The 6,306-nt window shown below is 29.8% G+C and overlaps 1 pseudogene; it reads left to right on the top strand.

Annotated features, from left to right (window-relative positions):
• The first annotated feature begins 2,234 nt into the window (after positions 1–2,234).
• LOC143613511 (protein TIC 214-like) lies at positions 2,235–6,093 on the top strand (annotated as a pseudogene).
• The last annotated feature ends 213 nt before the right edge of the window (positions 6,094–6,306 follow it).

Here is a 6,306-nt window from a genome sequence, read left to right as displayed (position 1 = left end):
GAGCTTGGGTGTGGGTCTTTTGTAGAAATTGAATGGAATTTTTATTTATTACTTATCGTAAATGAGTTAAGCATTACACATAGTATGCACATTTTTTTTGTTTTACGCGCCCGTAACTCTTCCTCAGCCAGGATGGGGCAGAATAGCAGAGCAAGTACAAGTATTAGTAGCATAACAAAAATGCGTTCCTCGTCATTAATATGTTTGCTCGCAGCAATTGTGGCCTCTCGGTATCGATGACTGCAACTTTGATGCACTGCATGTACTAGTACATCTGAGAATTCTTAATTGGATAGTTGTAAGTAGCCCCAGGGCTATGGAACAAAGGAGTATCCCGGACCTACACCGGGGTGTTGACGGTGATTTTCAAATCTCCTCAAGTAGGATTCGAACCTACGACCAATCGGTTAACAGCCGGGAGATTCGATTTCAAATAGTTCCATTCCCGTTCTCAACCCATGACCAATATGAGCTCTAAGCTTCCTTCGTAACTACCAGAACTTCTTCGTAGTGGCTCCCCTCCATGCCTCGTTTCATAGGGAACCTAAAAGTGGCTCTATTTCATTATATTCCATCCATATCCCAATTCCATTCATTTAATACACTTTTGGTCATTTAATATACTTTTGGTGTCATTCACATAACATATGTCATTTCTAGTCTATCTCTTTCTATTTCTTTTCTATATATGGAATGTTTCAAAATCATCATATAATAATCCATAAATTGTAATACAAAAGAAAAAGGGAGGTTGGTGATGATTTTGAAATCTTTTCTACTAGGTAATCTAGTATCGTTATGCATGAAGATAATCAATTCGGTCGTTGTGGTTGGACTCTATTATGGATTTCTGACCACATTCTCCATAGGACCTTCCTATCTCTTTCTCCTCCGAGCTCACGTTATGGAAGAAGGAGAAGAAGGAGCCGAGAAGAGGGTATCAGCAACAACTGGTTTTATTACGGGACAACTCATAATGTTCATATCGATCTATTATGCACCTCTGCATCTAGCACTAGGTTGACCTCATACAATAACTCTCCTAGCTCTACCGTATCTTTTGTTTCATTTCTTCTGCAATAATCACAAAAACTTCTTTTATTATGGATCTACTACCAGAAGTTCTATGCGTAATCTCAGCATTCAATGTGTATTCCTGAATAATCTCATTTTTTAATTATTGAAACATTTCATTTTACCAAGCTCAATGTTAGCGAGATTAGTCAACATTTTTATGTTTCGATGCAACAGCAAGATTTTTTTTGTAACAAGTAGTTTTGTTGGTTGGATAATTGGTCACATTTTATTCATGAAATGTATTGGATTGCTATTTGTTTGGATACGGAAAAATCGATCTATTTGTAAGTACATTCGATCTAATAAATACCCCGTGTCAGAATTTAAAAAGTCAGAATAAAAAAAAAGAAGAAGTTGATTATATGTTTGGGAATCAAGAAAATTTCAAACTTGAAAAAAAAGAAAAAAGATGAAGAAAAATACTTTTATTTTTTGATAAACCTATTCTTACTTTTTTTTTATTATAACCGATGGACTCGTCTATTACGATACATAAGAAAGATAAATAAAAAATTGAAAAACTCTGTAAGAAAAGAAGCCTCACAATATTTTTTTATACATGCATAAGCGATGGAAAACAAAGAATATCTTTTACATATCCTCCGAGTTTGTCAACTTTTGGGGAAATAGTAGCAAGAAGAATATCGTTGTTTACATTAGAAAAAATCTCCCCAGATGAACTATACGCCGAGTGGCTTTATACCAATAAAGATAAAAATAACAACTTAAATAATGAATTGATAAACAGAATTGAGGCCTTAGAGACAGTATTTTTTTCTCTAAATATACTTGAAACAAAGACTAGATTGTCTAATACTGAAACCAAAAACAAAAAAAATTGCCTAGTAAAAATGTATGATCCATTTTTGAATGGGATGTATCGTGGAAGAATGAAGAAATGTTTTTCTTCTTCAATCATAAATGAAACTTCGATAGAAAATTGCACAGAAACAGCTAAACTAAATAAAATTCATGGTATCCTTCTTCCCTATCCTAATTCTCCAGAAAATGAACAGAAAATCGAAATAACAGAAAAAAAAACAAGTCAAAATCGATTCAAAATATATGTTAAAGTTTTCATTGAATGCAATTCTAACTAACCCTAAACGTGAAACAAATATATTGAAATAAAAGAAATAGGTAAAAAAACTTCCTCAATGGTCATACAAATTAATCAACAAGTTGGAGCAATATTTTATAAAACGACGAAAAGAACAAGGCATAATGCAAGGGCTAGATCACCAGCTTCGAACAATAAAATTTAAACAAATAGCATTTTTAACTCGTTCCACAAGAAGTTTAAGAAGTCTAATTTCAAGAATTTTAATCTTTATAAAAAATTTAATAGTGATTCGGGTTTTATAAGTTATTTGGAAGAACCAGATTTTCGTCGAGCCTTAATCAAAAGCTCTAGCCGTATTCAAAGGCGTAAAATGTTTATTTGGTGACCGTCTCAAGGAAATCCCCATTCCCCCCTTTTTTGGAAAAAAAGGAAGATTTTCCTTTTCCTATATCTGACCTACTGAAACTTTTTTTTATATTAGAGATTGGTCGGGCAAAAAGCCAGAATTAGAGATTTTAAATCAACAATTCCAAATAAAAAAAAATGACTATGAAGACGCAATAGAATTCTGGGAGAAAATTCCATATGCACAAAAATCAAGAAGTGTTCTGTTACTAGCTCAGTCAATTTTTAGAAGATATATTAAATTACCCTTATTGATAATAGCTAAGAATATTGGCCGTATTTTATTGCGACAATCTCCGGAATGGTACGAGGATTTCAAAGATTGGAATAGAGAAATTTATCTAAAGTGTAGCTATGATGGTCTTCAATTTTCCAAAACAGAATTTCCTAAAAATTGGTTCAGCGAAGGTTATTAGATCATAATCCTATATCCTTTTCGTTTGAAACCTTGGCACAAATCTAACCCACGACTCTCTGATAGAGATCAAAGGCAACAAGATGATTTTGATTCTTGTTTTTTTTAACAGTTTTTGGAATGGAACGGAATATCCTTTTGGTGCTCCGCGAAAAACACCTTCCTTTTTTGAACCAGTTTTGAAAGATATAGACTATAAAGTCAAAATAGGAAAATTTAATTTTAGAGTTCGAAGAGCTTTAAAAAAATTAAAAAAAAGAAGAAAAATCATTTTTATTTGTAAAACAAATACTAAAAGAACTTTTAAAAGGAAAGAAAAATCCATTATTTATACCGCGAGAAATATACAAATCAAATGAAACTGAAATAGAAAACGATTCTATAATAAGCAATCCGAGAATTCATGAAACACTTAGTCAAAATCGATCTACAGGTTTCATAAATTATTCACAGGCAGAAGAAGAAATGGAACATAGAATTGATAAAAGAAACACAGTCAAAAATCAAATAGAAATAAAGAAAAAAAATAAAAAGAAGAAAGGAAAATCACCGCCAAAAGTTTGGTAATATTCAAAATAAAAAATATTTAATTAATAGTTCAATTTTTATTTGAAAAGATATACATAAATATCTTTCTATGTATCATTAATATGCGCAGAATCGCTCTACAACTTTTTATGGAATCAATAAAAAAAATGATTAAGAAAGACATTGACAATAACGAAACAAATCAAGAAAAGAAAAAAAAATGGACTTTATTTCGACTATCAATATAAAAAAGGCTTTTGATAATCTTTGAAATAGTAAGGGGAAGTCACATTTTTTTTTATTTATCTTACTTGTCACAAAAATATGTATTTTTAAAATTATCACAAACCCAGGTTATTCACTTCAATAAGTTAAGATCTATTCTTCAATATAATGGACCGTCTTTTTTTTCTTAAGAATGACATAAAGGATTTTTTTGGAAGAGAAGGGATATTTGATTCCAAAGTAACACAAAATCAACTTCCAAATTATGGAATGAATCCCTGGAAAAACTAGTTAAGATGTCATTATCAATACGATTTATCTCAGATTACATGGTCTAGATTAGTCCCACAAAAAGGGCGAACTGGAAAAAAGAAATGCCAGACCTCTCAAAATAAGGATCTAAAGAAATGGTATTCCTATGAAAAAGACCAATTATTTTTTATTAAAAAAAACAAAACAAAACTCGAAAGTCTATTTATTACCAAATAAAGAAGAAAATTTTCAAAAAAACTATAGATATGATCGTTTATCATATAACTATATTCATTCTGAAACTAAGAAGGCCTATATTTATAGATCATCATTAGAAACAAATAAAAATATTCCTATTTTTAACATACTCAAAAATATTCCTATCAAGAATTATCTAGGAAAAAACAATTATATATATATGGAAAAAAATACAGATAGAAAATATTTGGGTTGGAAATTGAATAAAATATTCAGGTTGAAACTAATAAGGACCAAACCAAAATAGGGGATAAAATTCATAATAACGGTGTTTTTTATCTTCCGATTGATTCAAATTCCAAAATCAATTCCTAAAAGGTCTTTTCCAAAAATTTCTTTTTTGATTGGATGAGAATGAATGAAAAATTATTAATCTTAAATCGCCTCATATCAAATCCGAAGCAACTTACTTCTTTTTAATTTGAATATAATCCAAATTTTAGTGAAAATCAAAATATAAAGGGAAGGCAACAGGATGGTGAGGATTTTTTAAATTTTAGCCCATCCAATTCAAAACAATATTTTGTACTAAAGAATTAAAATAATATTGAAGAATCTTTTTTAGAATCAATTGAAAAACTAAACATATTATTTAAAGGAGATTTTCCTTTGCAATAAAGATGGACTGGATGTTTGAATCCATTGAATCAGAAAATAATGATTAATATCCAGATTTACGGTCTACTGGTTAGCCTCATAAATGTAAGAAATATTACTATATCCTATATTCAATGGAAAGAAATGAATATGGATATAATGAGGAGACGTTTAAATCTTACACAATTAACTAAAAAAAGAATTTTGATTATGGAACCTGCCGTCTATCTGTAAAAAATGATGGACAATTTTTTATGTATCAAATCATAGGTATTTCATTGGTTCATAAAAGTAAGAACCAAAGTAATCAAAGATACCGAAACCCCCAAAATGTTACTAAGAATAATTTTGATGAATCCATTCCAGGACATAAAAGAAAAACTCTAAATAGCGACAAAAAGAATTCTAATTTGCTTGTTCCTGAAAAAATTCTATCGTCTAGACGTTGTAGAGAATTGAGAATTCTAATTTCTTTCAATTTGAAGAATCAAAATAATGTGCATAGAAATCAATTATTTTGCAAGGAGAACAAGATAAAAAACTGGAGTCAATTTTTGGATGAAAGTGAAAATTTTGACATAAAAAAAATAAATTAATTAAATTAAAGTTCTTTTTTTTGCCTAATTATCGATTTGAGGATTTAGCTTGTATGAATTGCTATTGGTTTGACACCAATAATGGGAGCCGCTTTAGTATGTTAAGTATATATATGTATCCATAATTGAAAATTTTAAGTTTCCTATATATTATGTTGTTCTATCAATCATATTTTTTCATTTTTTCTACTGTCCGTGATCTGTAAATATCCATGTTATATGCAAGTAACCCGATGCACACATATACTGTCCAACATCCCATTTTAGTATAAATAATAAGGAAATGGCGTATCAATTAAAGCTATAAATAAATAAAAAAGATAAACTCTTTGGTATCATCTTTTTGTATCACTAGGCAAATGAACTCAAAAATAGGTTAATGTTAATTGATAAAACGAATATAAAGAAATTATGATTGTTGTGTATACTACATTAAAATTTATGACATTATTATTACTGATCAATAAAATCAATATCTGCAAAAAGGGGAGTATCAAATTATTTTATGGTAAAAAATTTGTTTATTTCAATTCTTTTGAAAGAACAAGAAGGAAACAAAGAAAACAGAGGATCAGTTGAATTTCAAGTAGTAAGTTTCACCAATAAGATAAGGAGACTGACTTCACATTTGGAATTGCACAAAAAAGACTATTTATCTCAGTGAGGCCTGCGGAAAATTTTTGGAAAATGTCAACGGTTGCTGGCTTATTAGTCAAAACAAAATAGAGCACGTTATAAAGAATTAATAGGGCGGTTGGATATTCGAGAGAGAAAATCTCGTCAATTTGAATTCTTCGCTTAAAGTTTGATAAACTTCTTTTCGCTTTCAGCAATTCATGGAAGAATGAATCAGGAAAAACCTATGAATCTACAAGAAAAGACCTCATGAT

Source organism: Bidens hawaiensis, unplaced genomic scaffold, assembly GCF_021521415.1.
Source record: "Bidens hawaiensis isolate Kalapana, Puna unplaced genomic scaffold, B.hawaiensis_p1.1 tig00037622_1, whole genome shotgun sequence".
Lineage (NCBI taxonomy): Eukaryota > Viridiplantae > Streptophyta > Magnoliopsida > Asterales > Asteraceae > Bidens > Bidens hawaiensis.
This window is presented reverse-complemented; position numbering and strand designations above follow the sequence as displayed.